The sequence below is a fragment of the Podarcis melisellensis genome, assembly GCF_964234715.1.
Source record: "Podarcis melisellensis genome assembly, chromosome: 2".
Taxonomy (NCBI): domain Eukaryota; kingdom Metazoa; phylum Chordata; class Lepidosauria; order Squamata; family Lacertidae; genus Podarcis; species Podarcis melisellensis.
Window position 1 is genome coordinate 87,216,389 of NC_138529.1, and position 15,597 is coordinate 87,231,985.

At 44.7% G+C, this 15,597-nt stretch overlaps 2 long non-coding RNA genes across 2 annotated transcripts in view; one reads left to right on the forward strand and one right to left on the reverse strand.

The window, feature by feature from the left end:
* The window catches only part of LOC309365464, a 57,615-nt gene extending 46,806 nt beyond the window's left edge, over positions 1 to 10,809 (reverse strand). The window contains exons 1-2 of the long non-coding RNA XR_014166172.1: positions 10,449 to 10,809; positions 9,630 to 10,256 (exon numbers count right to left, since the gene is read on the reverse strand). This is a non-coding gene — a long non-coding RNA (uncharacterized lncRNA). The remainder of the gene's footprint in view (positions 1 to 9,629; positions 10,257 to 10,448) is intronic.
* LOC309365497 lies at positions 1,986 to 4,500 on the forward strand. The gene is made up of 3 exons (XR_014166204.1): positions 1,986 to 2,495; positions 3,625 to 3,721; positions 4,458 to 4,500. It is a non-coding gene; the product is annotated as an uncharacterized lncRNA (long non-coding RNA).
* Positions 10,810 to 15,597: the final 4,788 nt, after the last annotated feature.

Here is a 15,597-nt window from a genome sequence, read left to right on the forward strand (position 1 = left end):
ATGAAAGCAACTAAAAAGTATGTGGGAATATGTCCGTTTCTAAACTGGACTCTTAAGAAGAACCAACCCAGCTACCTGCTCCAGTCTTGAGGAAGAGGGCTTTGGGTTCTGGTAGTACAAGACTGAATTGGAAATCTCTTAAACTGTGAGCTATTGGTCTGGGTAACTGGACCAAAGCAGGATTATGCCAGTCTCTTGCCCTCCTCTTGCCTGCTTCCCTCAGTCCAGCAGAAGGGATCCTTAGAAGGCAGAGGTACCACTATCATGTGTAGAGGAATAGGCAAGCTCTGGGGCTCTCACCACCACTTGCCATGCCGTGTCTCCCTCTAGCTCCTTTGCAAAAACATGCCTAGAGGAACAGTCCTTGATTGCCTCTTGAGAGCCAGTGTGGTGTAGTGATTAAGAGCAGTAGTCTCGTAATCTGGGGAACCGGGTTCGCGTCTCTGCTCCTCCACATGCTGCTGCTGGGTGACCTTGGGCCAGTCACACTTCTTTGAAGTCTCTCAGCCCCATTCACCTCACAGAGTGTTTGTTGTGGGGGAGGAAGGGAAAGGAGAATGTTATCCGCTTTAAGACTCCTTAAAAGGGAGTGAAAGGCAGGATATCAAGTCCAAACTCTTCTTCTTCTCTTCTTCTTCTTCTTCTTCTTCTTCTTCTTCTTCTTCTTCTTCTTCTTCTTCTTCTTCTTCTTCTTCTTCTTCTTCACTGTCTGCCACAACCAGGCCCTGAGAGAATTCCTTGATAATTAAATCAAGGTGGTGTTTTTTCTAGCCATAGAAAGGGAAATGGGGGAAGGCACTTGGTAGATAGCCTTCTTTAGTGCCACTCTTAAAAGTAGAGAGCTCTTGGGTTTGAACCTGAGGGTTTTATACCCTGTAGGCTCTCAAGCCCACACTCCTTTAGCCTCCACAGCTCCCTTGCCTCTCCTTTCTTCTGTCCCTTGTAATCCACTCCCTATTCATTCTTCTGCCCTTTGTGAACCCTGAGCCTTGACTAGCCTTCCTAGTGCTTCAAGCTCAACGTTTCACTTCTTGGCAACAGCCTGTTGCAGGTTGCCTGCCCCCACTCAGCTATCTGCCAGGGCCTCTTCTTGCTAACCTGTGCAGGTAAAGAATTTAACTGACCATTTCCTTGTCTGGCAACTTGATTTAATAGTGCACCAACCACTGCACCCAATGAATTATGGGTTGTATAATTGATAGACGTGAGAATTAACCATGGGCAATTTACCTACAGCTTACTCATCAAGGCTGAATTGGAGGAGAAAAACGACACTAGAAATCCCAAAGTTAGTGGTAGCATCTGGGAGAAAAACTCTTTAAGTGGTACAATATGATTTTGATGGACAAAGGGCCACAGGTTTTGGATCTAAAGTTAGCTACCGGACTGGTCCAAGGTGGCTCCTTCAAGTCAAACTGTATGGTATACACAAAGCTACCCAAGAGATTTTGGTGCCTATTAAATAAATAATCCTCTCTACAAGCATCACTCACTGTCTCTGGCAGGAAAAATCATGACTAATAAATTCACTGCACTTCCATGATATAAAAATGCCCAAGGAAACCACTTCCTTGTACCTAATGGTAGGGCCAGCCTTGCTCAGAATAAAGTGAGAACTGCTTTTTTTTTTTAATATGGGAATTGCTGCTCTCACTTCAATCACTAGATTTATGGAACATCATTCATCACCACTTCTTGAGATATTGGGGATTGTTAACTGAGAGGTGCAGATACACAATGGTCCATAGAGACTCAGTGCATTGTGATGACAACTTTATGGTCACCATTATGCCTTCAAACATGGGATAGAAGAGAGGATATTGTCCAGTGAAATGGTTCATGTGGGAAAAGCTAAACCTGCTGAAATTCATTCCTTTGCACAAGTATTAAAGGTTTGGAGTCCTCTCCTCTCCTCTGCATCTGGTCATCCACAGACACATCAGGTTCCTTAGCAGACACGTCAGATAAGCTTCCACCCGTTTATTTTACACCAGAAATGATAATCTTGTTTGGGTGTCCAGCTGTGTAGAAATGATGGTGTGGAGGGGGGATGCACCAGCTGATCTTGGTCCTGCCGTGGTGTTTAAGGGTCCATTTTGCGACAACAGGCTTCTGTATGCACCTTGGAGAGATGAAGGGTAGGAATAATTCACATGGCAGTCTCTGCTCAGGCTTTCACCCTCATGGAACTCTTGAGCATGTGAAGTAGAGTCAACAGCCATTATATTGATCTTCTCCCCCTGGCAAGCAGAGGAGATACAATTGCCATCTTCAAATATCTCAAGGGCTGTCACATGGAGGATGCTGCAGGCTTGTTTTCTCCTGCTCAGGAGGGTAGGACACAAACCAAGTGACAAGAAGGGAGATTATGACTAAAATCAGAAAGAACTTTCCGACAGTAAGAGCTGTTTGACAGTAGAACAGACTCCCACGAGAGGTGGTGGTCTCTCCTTCCTTGGAAGTTTTCAAGCAGAGGTTGGATGGCCATCTGCCAGGTATGATTTTTTTGAGATGCCTACATCACAGGTGGGTGGACTAGATGACACTTGGGGGGGGTAACATTTTACTGATTTTGCAAAAATAACAAACATAAAAACAACCATACAAAAAGAAAAGAAAACAAATTGACTTCCCTATAATCCAGGCATCGCCAACCTTCAGCCTCCAGATGTTTTGGACTACGATTCCCATCATCCCTGACCACTGGTCCTGTTAGCTAGGGATCATGGGAGTTGTAGGCCAAAACATCTGGAGGGCTGCAGGTTGGGGATGCCTGCTCTAATCCCTTCCTTGGTTCTATTATGTATCAACATACTGCATGTCTATTGCTAAACTTTTAACCTATTTAAATCCCTATTCATTCATAACAAAATTACAAGTAATATGCAATAAGCATCTTCCATTCTTCCTTAAATTCATTGTCGTCTCTTCCTCTTAATTTCATAGTCAATTCATCATATTCCATTAATTTAACTTGCCAATCTTCTTTATATGGGACACCTTCTTCTTTCCAATGTTGTGCTAATAAGGTCCATGCAGCTGTTGTTGCATATATAAACAAGTTCTTTTGTGATTTTGATAGGTCCACTCCTATAATACCTAATAAGAAAGCTTCTGGTTTTTTCACAAAGGTTGTTTTAAACATCTTCATTTCATTATAAATCATTTCCCAATATTTATTTATAATTTTAAAGTCCCACCACATGTGGAAAAATGTCCCCTCTGTTACTTTACATTTCCAACACTTGCTTTCCTTAGTTTTATACATTTTTGCTAATTTAACTGGAGTTAAAAGCTATCTATACATCATTTTCATATAATTTTCTTTAATCGCCACACATGCTGTAAATTTTATATCATCCTTCCATAGTTTTTCCCATTCTGCCAGCTGAGTATTATGTCCCACATCTTGTGCCCATTTAATCACAACTGATTTGACCCCTTCATCTTTCGTTTCCCATTCCAGCAACAGACTGTACATTTTAGATATTCATTTCGCATAATTTTCTATTATTTCTCTCTGAAAGGTTGAAATTTCACACACAAATCCTATCTTTTTTATCATTCTTAAAGATTTCATTTAACTGAAAATATTGTAGCCAATCTGTTACGTTCTCTTGGAAGGCATTCCAACTCTACGATTCTATGATTTCTCCCATGCTGAACACTCCTGAACTATTGCAACGAAAAAGTAGGAACAGAAGGACATCCAGCAAAGTAGGTCTGCGTTGCTTCACCTATGTATATGTCAATACTTTGATGCTATAAAGCACAAACAGCTGGCTAAAATACTGAAGAGGTCACATAGATCATCTCCGGTTGCTGTTATTACAATCTGATTGCCTAAAGAGAATACAATCCTCAGTCCAATTAAACCCGCATCAACCAAGATACTGAGCCAGCTTGCAGACAAGGAAAACAATTTCACTCAACTCTCGCTTGAACCCTAGCTGGGGCAAACCACAATCAGTCTGTAAAGATGGCAGTTATATGTGGATACTGACAGCCATTGCCTTTCAGAAATCCCAACAGGTGGAAGGTCTCCATCACCCCCCTTTCCACTTTTTAACATCTCTCCAAAGGGGCACTGATCTTTGACTAGGGAAGCATGGGTTGAAAACCCTTCTCTTTCCTGATACTGATTGAATAGCTTTAAGTTACGCGCAGCTAATGATTTCATTATTGTAACCTGTGTTTTTTTAATTGCACTCTTCCTGTAAGGTGCTCAAGACAAGGCACTGATTGTTATTTTCACAACAATCCTGTGAGGTAGGTTAGACACAGCAAACCGCCCAAGGTTACTCAGCATGCTTTGTGGCTGAGTGGCAATTCTCACCCAGGTTTCATGAGTTATGGGTCAAAATGTGTGTATACACGGTTAAATGTGACATGTATTTCTTTTTAACAATTGCTGATGAATGCTGAGTTTATCTTTTCTCTCTCTCGTTTTTTTTAAGCAAATAGCAGGTGCAAGGAGTGGCACTAGGATCAGAATGCCAGCAGGCAGAGAGAGGGAGCTTGACCATTTCCCAGTCTGCTTCCACCCCCTCGAAACTCCAATTTACATGGGTGCCAATGGAAACTTCCGTACCACAGAACTATTGCAGGGCTAAACTCACTCTCTTTGCCCACCACAGAACTGTGACTGCAGTTTACTGTCAAAGATACAGATAGCATATCATATTCAATCACAAATGTTGAAAAGAAGATGCAGCATTCTATTCTTGTAATGACATGCCCCAGTTTGGTCCTAACTCCCGGTCCTAAACTCCCAGCCCTGTAGGCACAACTCCACACTGACTCTGCCAGTTGCATGCTTATTGTAAGTGATTGTAGTTCAATTCATCATTGCATTAAATAGGGGCCTACCTGTAAAGCTTATGCCAGATCTATTCCTTGAGGTAGACCAGGGTTACACAATACTCCAGGCTAAGTACATTTAAGGGCTTATCCACATTTATGACTCCTCCAAATTGACCGATTGAGCTTTAAGAGTGGGTTTTCACTGGGAAAGCTCCAGGGCAAAAAAGAAAAAGAAAGCTCCGATAAGGAGCTTTTAAATGTGGACTTGTGCCTGGAAAGACACAAGGGCAGATCTACTATGAAACTAATGAAGTTTAAGTTTCAGGGCTCCTAATCCCACTAGGGCCCCATAAGCGACTTTAGTCCACCTCGCATTAAAAAAAACAAAAAACTTTTTTATAGTGCATCTCACATTTTCCTACTTTTCATGCACCACATAGAATAGATGGAAGTGACCACAAAGTCTCATGCTCTACCAAGTAAGCTATAACTCGAAAACTATAAGGCATGGGGATTTTTTTATTCACACCAGTGTTTTTGACATGTGAGATAACCCAGTACAGCAATTTTAATCAAAATATATGATGTAGTTGCTGATTTTTTAAAATGTGATCTGTCGTGGAACAAATCCACTGAAGAAGGCAACTGTGGTTACCCAGACCTCACTGCTGATTACAAAGCCCCCCCCCCAAAAAAAAGTGTAGGTCTGCCACTCAGCAGAGCAAAGCGTAAGTGTAGATAAGCTGTGTCTGTAACCAAGGAAGAAACTCTAAAACCTGTCCATCTAATAAGCATATCCTGAGACCAGGTTCTTATTTCTAAGAGTCCCAGGCCTCTGAACACAGCACTAACACTTAGGGTTTTTGTGAAGACCAATGTCTCAGTTACTTTCAGAGCGGTAGCTGTGCTGCTCTGTGGCAGCAAAAACAAGGAAAGTTTTTGAAGCACCTCATGCCATCATAAATCGGTTAGTTTAAAGCTTTCACAGATTACAGTCCACTTCAGATGCATGAAATGAGATGTCGTCTGACGAAGCAGACTTCAGTCCACCAAAGCTTTTGCCATCATAAATTTGTTAGCCTTTGAGGTGCTAAAAACACATTAATTACTGAAAATATATGGACTGCCAACCACCCAGAGCAGCTTCACGGGTCAACATGGAGCAGACACAAGTGATAGTGGAGAAGTATGTTGCTCTCCTCACTACCAAGTAGGCTCAAAAATGAGCAATGAGCTTCCGCTTACTCGGTTTTCTGTCCCTTAAACTCCAGCCATTTCCCCATACATTTAGTTGCCTCCAGCTCCTCTGAGGAACGAGTCAGATACTACAGTCTGGGTGACGTCATCAGCATATGCAGTCGCAGGCTCTGCTCTCTATAGTCCTGAAATTTCATTTCCTCAGAGACCCATTGAAGGCCTAGTCTGAGCATTTCTTAGAAGGCTGTTAGACTTCTAATTGTAATTAAAAACAGGTTATGCAGCTGGGGGAATGAACATGGAGGTATTTCAGATAGTACCTGTTTAAAATATATGTCAGGGGCTCAGGAGCAGAGGCACAGGGGGGAGAGGGAATGGAGAGCGAAGGGGAAGAATCTGAGGGCAGCGTAGGGGAGTATGAAAGTGGCCCGAGAGATTCCATGAGTCTCTCCAGCGAATCAGAAGATTCCCAGAGGGGGGCGCCGATGGCCAGGGCAGGGGGGGGGGGTCCCAGGGGGGACACACCAGAAACAAGGGGCCAGCGGGGACTCCCAAAGCAGCAGCGGGAGATCAGGACCAGCTCCTTCACCAGAGCGTAGTGAGGGGGAAGAGTCACATGTATCAGGGCCAGCTTCTCCTCCAGCAGGGAGAGGAGATGAGTCAGGGCTGGCCACGCCTCCATCGCAGAGTGAGGGAACGGAGGGGAAGTCAGGTTCAGCTAGCCTCCCCGAAGGGGGAAGCAGTGATAGGAGCAGTGTAACGGTCAGGAGGAAGGTGGCCGGCTGGGCGCGCGCGCCAAGTTCAAATGTACAGGCGCGCGGGACAGCAGAAAACCCGGATTGGGAACCAGGTCCTAAAGCCCGCCGGAAGCAGGGGGAAGAATCAGGGGACTCAGCGTCAGAAGAGTCTAGAAAGGGGAAGACCCCAGCGGACAGGCGGACCCAGAGGAGGAAAGAGCAAAGGAAGAGGTGGAGCAAGGCTCGAGTCTTAAACTGGTGTCTGGGGGGAGGAGATTCAGACGGAGCTTCAGCGGTCTAGAGTTTGAGACGTAGAGCTGCGCGCCGCGGCTTTGAAATGGAAACTGAACTTCAATAAAGACTTTTGTAAATAGTAACGAACTGGCGTTGGTCCTTTGTGAGCTGGGACCTTGGGCAGCTCTGACAATATATTTCAAACTCTGGGTTTTGTTTGCTGAATAAATTATTTCAACAAAACATTTAATAAATTATTACAATGAAACATTAAATACAGTTTGCCATATCACTTGTCAGATAATAGTACACATAGAAGAGAATAGTGCATCAATAAACCATACAAAATGTATAGTGGAGTCGGGGTGGGGGGGACAATCAAATCAGAAGCAGCATCCCATCCAAATTCAACTGATGTACCTAATTCAGAGACTTATGTTGCCTACTTTACTTCCTGAATAAAAAAACCCCACAGATGCCTTTATTTATCATTTTATGGGGGAAAGTCCATTTTTCGAATGAAGTTTGTTGTACCATTAACTCCATTCATAGTGGGTGTCTACATGCACAGCCTGAAGGACAGCTCAGTCTGCAGAGTATGAGAGTCGTAACCTCAAAGTCATGGGTTCGAGCCCCACATGGGGCAAAACAATTCCTGCATTTCAGGGGATTGGCTTAGTTGACCCTTGTGGTCCCTTCCAACACTACAATTATATGATTCTAATAATAAAAAAGAGAGCTCTACATTGTTGAGAGCCCCTTTTTCCTCTGCGGTACTTAGTGATGGGCCATTTGCACCGTTAAGGCTTGTTCATGTATGGGTTCATGTGTACCCCTGGGCTTCTCTACAGTGAATTAATGTTGGCTGAATATTTAAAACCACACTGTTAAAAAGGATGTTCTGTATGTGGCATTAGATCGTGCATGTGTGAAGCAGCCGTGGATATTTTTCCACCTGCAGCAAAACTGCCGATCGCACAAACTGGAAACAGAGAAGTGGCAGGGAGAGAGAAGCTGAAATTCTGCCTTTCTCAACAAGTTAAGTATATTGCTTTGACCTACTCAACTGTATATCATTCCTATTAACTATCTAGAAGCTCGAGCTGTAATGTCACACAGACTACTGGGGTAAGCAGACACCGTCCTCCACTGCTAAAAGATGTGAACACGGCTGCCCTTGTAGAACAACCCTTGATTGAGTTTTGTTAATTAGTCCCATGTCATTCTTTCCTTAGGACTGGAAGATTGCCACATACTTTCAGCTTAGCTCCATTTCACCCAAACGGCATTTATCATTGTTCTAATTAAGAAGGGCAAAGGAAAAAATGAATGCATCACAGCCGGGGCCACACTCAGGTTTCAATGAAGCCTTTAGCAGGAGCAAAGACAATGCAGGACAAAAATAAAATACTTCATTTTGCAAGGTAGGGTGCCAAGTCCACAGAATGACCTTGGACTTTTGTGTAGCTTTCCACAAGGACTTTTCACCTTAGCTTACCCCAAGCAGGGGGCGGGGGGGCTTTCAACTCTCTAGGCAGTCAACCAACCTGGCAGGGTGAAACTTAGAGATGAGAAACTTGAGTTCAACTTTACTTCTACAGTGGTACCTCGGGTTAAGAACTTCATTCATTCAGGAGGTCCGTCCTTAACCTGAAATTGTTCTTAACCTGAACTTTAGCTAATGGGGCCTCCCACTGCAGCCGCATGATTTCTGTTCTCATCCTGAAGCAAAGTTATTAACCCAAGGTACTATTTCTGGGTTAGCGGAGTCTGTAACCTGAAGCGTATGTAACCTGAGGTACCACTGTAGAATGAAATTGTGTAGCGCTGGGCACCCTCTCTGTTAAGTTGTGCGTGAACATATCAGACAACACAGCGATTCTTCAAACAGCTCTTGTTTATTCACAGGCCAGAACTGAACTGAAGGGTTCAGCCAGCCTGCTTATATAGAGCTTCACTACAACGCAACTGTAACACTTTCTGTAACTATCCAATTACTGAACGTCACTTTCAATCCCTTATTTGCATATGTGGACCTGAGTGAAAACTAGCTACAGTATCCCCCTGCTGGCCCAGGGTGAGAACTTCAGTACATAACACTCTCATCTCTTGCTTATGAGGTTATGGTGATGCTTCTTGTATAGGAACCAAAGGCAACAACTTGCAAGGGCAATTGGGAGGCCAATCTTGCACGGGCAACGTCAGGAGGTTGGGAGGAGCTGAATGCAGAAACAGTGTGGCTTCAATGGCTGGCAGCTCTTCCTCTGCCTCCTTCTGGCGCCACCACTGGCAGGGAGCTGCTTCGACCCTTCTCCCCCTCTGCATCAGGAGGAGGAGCCGCCCTCCCAATTCTTCAGGATGTGGGGGGGTGGCCCCCTCCCCCCAATTGGCATGGCCTCCCTGAGTTGGCACCACTAATAGGAACACCTTTTATTGATTTAACACCCTCCTAACAGTACAGGAGATTCTCACTCCCTCTTGCTCACTAGCATGAGGGCAGTTCCAAGGATTTGGGCACACGCAATTTTCACGTATATGTGGAACTCTTGGAACCGAACCCCAGCATAAGATGTGATCGTACTGCCTACAGAATGGTTGTGAAGTCACAGCAAAATTAAACATGGTGGAGTCAGAGCAAGCTGACCTTGTCCAACTTACTTTTGTTGTGGCAAATGAACCTCGTGAATATTTGACTACATGAAAAAGGGGAAAGCTTGTAACTTGCTTCTTGCTGGCCAGGGTAATTGTCTTTGTTCCACTGGCCAGCATTCTCCAGGATCCCCTGCTTCTTGTCTGCCCTGGCATCTTTCCCCTTCAGTGAGCTGCTTCCTTCAGTTTCGCAGGCACGCTGGCCTGCCTGCATCCAAGAGTTTGGTCAACATCGTCGCAACAGCATGTGCTTGTATGCAAGCTTGCGCCTACGAAACTGGGTTCTAGCACTTTTAACACACTGCAGATTCTCACCAGAGGAATGTAAGCTCTCGTGCTGTCATAATACAAGTCATTGCGGAAACATCGGATCCAGCACTTTCTGCTTCAATTTGCAGCTTTGGGAAAAGTTTAATACTTCAGACCTCCATGGCAGGAAGCTGGGTCCCTTCCAGCATTCCCCACACTGTCAAGTTTCGACACTGTTGAGAAGTAGCTCCTAATCACAACTAAGGCGCTTGCAGCACTGAGCAAGGCAAACAGATGGGAGTCCTTCATTTGGCATCCAAGACTTAACGTTGCTGGATTTTGCCTTAGGTTTTTTGCTCACAGCTTTTGGTTTCTCCTCCTTAGCATCTGTTGAAAAGATTGGGGATGCGGAGCAGGGAAAGAGGATTGAGGAGAGAAACACAGATGAGTCATTTTCTTTTGTTTACAAGAGAATCAGTGCCATATTAGGCTATTTAATCTCCCTCCCACCCCTCTATCAGCCAGTAGGCCTAATTTGTCAATCAAAGCCATAACACACTGATGCAGAGCTAGACTTGCCTCCAGTAGTTTAGATGGGCAGTCTTTCGTGCAAAATCAAGGAGGTTAATGGGCCATCGGAGCTTGGGAACTTAACACAGTCAAGTATCGGTGTCTGAATAATTTAGAACTGGAGCCTGATGAGACCAATTCAATAAGCCTATCATAACCCAGTGGGGTAACACTCCCCCCCCCCCGAAAGAGCCAATTCAGTGTCTGGGAGTACTTCAGTCAGAACTTAAGCTGCCTGGTTGAGAGAGTGGCCAAGAACATGTTTTATTGGCTGCCACTGATTTCACAACTATGCCTGTTCTAGGAAAAAAGAGATTTGGTAATTGTTGTGCACTAGAACCCCCTGAAATGTGTCAGATGTGGGGCTTGAAAGTTGTTTGAAAGCTGCAGCTTGCCCAGATTTCGGGAATTAGCTAAGGGGAACACAAAACACCAATCTTAATGTGAGTGGCACTGGTTATGGGTTTGTTTCAGGGCTAAACCCAAAATGAAGAAGAAGAAGAAGAAGAAGAAGAAGAAGAAGAAGAAGAAGAAGAAGAAGAAGAAGAAGAAGAAGAAGAAGAAGAAGAAGAAGAAGAAGAAGAAGAAGAAGAAGAAGAAGAAGAAGAAGAAGAAGAAGAAGAAATACCCCACCCATCTGGCTGGGGTTCCCCAACCACTCTGGCCGGCTCCCAACAGAAGAACAACAACAACAACAACTTCCCTAAAAAGCCCTTTATGATTTGATTCTGGGATATCTGTGTGAGCATATATCCCTTATATCCCATATTTCCCCATATATCCCTTCCAGCACAGATAATGTTCAAATAGTTCCATCTTCTATCAGGTTGGTGGTCATCATAAAGAGGGCTTTCTCCGCCATGTCTGGTCGATGGGCACTAGGGGCTTACACACACTTGCCTTTCCTCTGCTCTTTCCAGGCACAGTCCGTGATTTAATGCTCTGGGTCTGAGCAACCCCTCCCGCCCCCACAAGCTTTTCCCATGAAAACCTGCTCTTTAAGGCTGAATGGGAGCAAACCGCAAACAACAGAAAATTCTGGTTGCCTTTTGTTGTGCTTCAGCTTTAAAGAGCGGATTTTCGCAGAGAACACTCCAGAGCAACAACAAAGTGGGGCTTCATACCCAGAGCTTTAAAGCACAGACTTATGCCTGGGAAAAGTGGGGCAAAGGGTAAGTGTAGATAAGCCCTAGAATGAGAAAAGATGAATTCAGTCCAAGAAAAGCAATCCAGAACATCCCCCTGCTTGGGAAGAGGGAGCAAAATGGTGGGTTTAACAGCTGCATGAATCCCTTTAATATTATGTTGATCCTACCACCATTCTCTGAAGTCAGAGAAAGCCAAAATCATTTGCCCTTGTTTTGCTACATGGCTAGCAATTTGGTGGCACTGAAGGGCAGCTGCTCTCTGCAATACAGAAATCACAGGCAAGCGGATGTCTTTTGCCTTGAACTACTGCGCAACTGGCAAAGCAGTTCCCATTCCTGCAACTTCATCCTGGGAAAAGACTTGTTGACTTCTACAGAGCCACAGCAGCTCTGCCAAAACAACAACAAAACAACAACAGCACTAACCGGACCAGTTTCTTAAAACTTTTTACTGGCCTAGCCCAGCTTCCATGGCAGTAACTCAGGCCAGTGCCTTCTCGCCTACCTTAATAGAATTAGCCTTTCTTATCATAAAACAAAATTGCACAAGCAGACCTTTGCTTTCAGAGCAAGTTTGCTTTCTTCCCTTCCTCTTTCCTCACTTTCCTCTTAATGCTTCTGATTAGCATCTTAATTGAGAGGGCTGCAGTGGCAGCTGCTAATTATTCTCCTTCAAGTCAGTGTGCCAGCGTGATTACGAACAGGTGGCAGTGGGGCTGAATTTAGTTTGCCAGCACTTGCAAACAGGAGTGTGGGTGAGGAAGGAGGGAAAGGATAATTAGAGATCTCAACAATAAAAGAGAATTCTTCAGGGGCTTGTTCTAGCCACCACCTTTAAACCAGAACAAACTGTACCAGGAATTACCTTGCAGGGCTGCCACCCCCCCTCTTCTGAAAACATCTCCACACAACCATATGTAGCAGGGGGCGGGGGCTTTTATCTGTGCTGGACAAACTTTCACCTGCTAGATTTCTGTGTGGTGGCTGTAGTTAAAGTCACCAGAAACTTTTTCTTTTTTTTCCAACTGATAGGTGTGTGGCAGGTGCGTGTTTTCCTATCATGGTGCTTCAGTGTCAGGAAAACTGGCACATGACGAAATAGAATAAGTCACTAGCCTACCTCAAGCCTTCTCCAACTTGGTACGCTCCGGATATTATTGGAATCCAGCTCTCACTAGCCCCAGACAGCATGGCCAATGGTCAGGAATGATGGGAGTTATACTCCAAAACAAAGGAGCAACCAAGCCTGGTAAATACTTGCCTGGCTGTGGGAAGGAGGCATGAGGGTTCTCACAGAGTCCTAGAGGCCGCCTCTAAGTTCCTTCATGAAGCCAGACAAGCTCTTACCAAGGTCTGTGAAGGACCCTGCCGGAGCCTCACACCTCCTCCCTAAAGCCCGCTTAAGCCAGTGCTGTGGAGGCAATACAAGAGAGAATGAGCAGCTGCCTTTACATCGATGTGTCTCTTCCTTTCCAGACACTCCCAGTCCACTCTGCCTCATTCTGGGTTTTCACCCCAAGTGTCAGAATTCCACAGCCAGTGAGCACACTCAGTCCTCATGGGGCTGCTTTGGGGCTCCCCCTCCCTCTTGAGTTTTTCTTGTTTTTCTTTTTTTAAATTGTACTTCTGCAAAGCTCAGAGTGATGCTGAACCTGTTGACATCTCTTTCTTGAATGTCACTGAGGCAATTGAATTAGGATATGGAGTGTGGTTGTTTTCCACACTCACTCACACACACAAACAAACCCCAGTGTATTCACCTAAATGTGTGGCTGCTCTAGAGAACATTTTGAATGGGAACTCTTTCCGCTTGAAATGGGTGTGATAATAGGTGCAGCTCGCATGAACCAAGTATTCACTGAAAGACAGGCTGCCTGTCCCTTTAACAGTTCTGAGCACCAGGAACTCATGCAGCTGTGTTATCCCTCCTCCTGTTCCACTATTTCAAGGATCTCTTTGGACACTCTGGTCCCTCCCCATCTGTAGCTGGAAGGATTTTGCTTTTGCCCCACAGCTAACAGAGGGGAAAGCGATAGGCGAAGAGGCCAGTACCTCAGAACTATTAAAGGGACAGGCAGCCTAAATGTGGTCTGCACCCAACAGCAGCATGTAAACAAGCCCTTGGGGATATGTAAGATACATGGGATATTAAAATCCCTTCGCAAATCTGATTTTAATCTCTCAGAGTTGCGTTTGTGGCATTTTCAGAAAGCACTCTGAGACATTACAGTATGGACTACCGTAAGCGACTAGCAGTAAGGTGGCATGTGGAAATTCAAATGTTTGGCATTTTGCATTCTAATTGGAATCTGTTTTATAGTGTAATTATTTTTAATGGCACTGTTTCCTGTTCAAGTGCTTTGAAAGGAGGTGAGGGAAATGCAAGAATACATAAATAATTAGGACTGCCGTCCTATCTGCATTTACTTGGGAGTGAGCCCTGTTGAACACAGTGGGACATACAGCCAAATAAACCGAATAAACCAGGGGTGGGGAAACTCAGGCCCAGGGCTGAATCTGGCCCTTGGGATTCTCCACAGGCTTTGCCCCCTCTATAGACCACACCTCTCACTGGCCCTAGTCCCTCCAGTTTACACACCCTTTTTGAGTGCTTTTGCTTGACTGGCATGCGTCCCTCAGAAGGTTGGTCAAGAGGGAATGTGGCCCTCCAGTTTAAGATGTTTCCCACTCTTGTAATAAAGAACAGCAGCATCAGAAAGTGGTGCATGAACTGGGTTGAGGAGGATTTATTACATAACAGACTATGATAACAACATCCCCACCCACTTACCGTGTTGCTTTGGGAAATCATAGAGTAGCCGTGAAAACTGGGGGACTGTATTAGGGCAGCTGCTGTAAGAGATCCAAACCAGAGGCACTCCCTTCCTGCTGGAATGTGTACTCACAGCAGGCTTTGCATATGCAAGTCATTCTCAGTTTTGTTGGGTCATGGGAGCCTAGTGGGTGGATTGTCAGGCTGCCAGAGAGTGCATGGAGATAGCAGAACAAGTAGGAAGAGTAGAAACTTCTGGGTCACCAGGAATTTCCCAAATAACATAGACAGAATTCATCCACTTGTGAGTTCTCATTGAGTATCAACCGCTGGTTGGAGTAAGGTTGCCAGATGTGTCCTGCTTTAAAGGATCTTTCTATCCAGAACTTATTGGTCCTGCTGTAAATTCATGCTTTTGTAGCACGTAATGAACACCCCATATTGTGAACTCCACACAGTTCCAAAGCAGCCTCTTATATTGAAAAGTTTGATCTGGCAGCCTTGGGTGTAAGGATTGTTCTGGAAATGTACTGTATGTAAAAACTGAGCAGAGATGGCAAAAGTATATATACTAGGAGAGAGGAGCAACTGCCTGTCTCTTTGTGTGCTCCTTCCCATCTTCATGCTCTGTATGAACATAATACAAACCCTTCTTAGAAACATGTGCAATGGAGTCCCTTTGCTAGCAGTGGCAATGCAATCCACAAAACAGCAGGCTGAATTTGCACTTAGGAAATGTAAATTCAAACAGAATCCAAAAGCCTGTTTGATACAGAACAGAGAATGTTTGCATCTCTCTCTCTCTCTCTCTCTCTCTCTCTCTCTCTCTCTCTCTCTCTCTCTCACACACACACACACACACACACACTGGGGGGGGGCAGAGAGAATCATAGCTGGAGATGTAATGAGTGTGCATCTCACATGGCCCTTATATTCTGTTTCTACAAACCATACCAGACTTCCTCAGATTATGAGAAGCAGATGGCTCAAGTTGCTAGCAGAAGTCACGTTCTGAAAAGACAGGAGTCTAAGGCTGCTTGGCCCGTGATACTTTACTGCCTGAAGTGGAGCACTATGTAAGTCGTCATCATCGACACTGGGGCCAACAATTATTTTCTTTTTAATCACTTTGCACTGTTTATATATCAGTGACTGCCTTCATCTATATCCCTTTAAATTCTGCCACCTGAAACTGCCTGCTTCAGCTTGCTGCATAGTAGTCCTGGTATGGCAGATT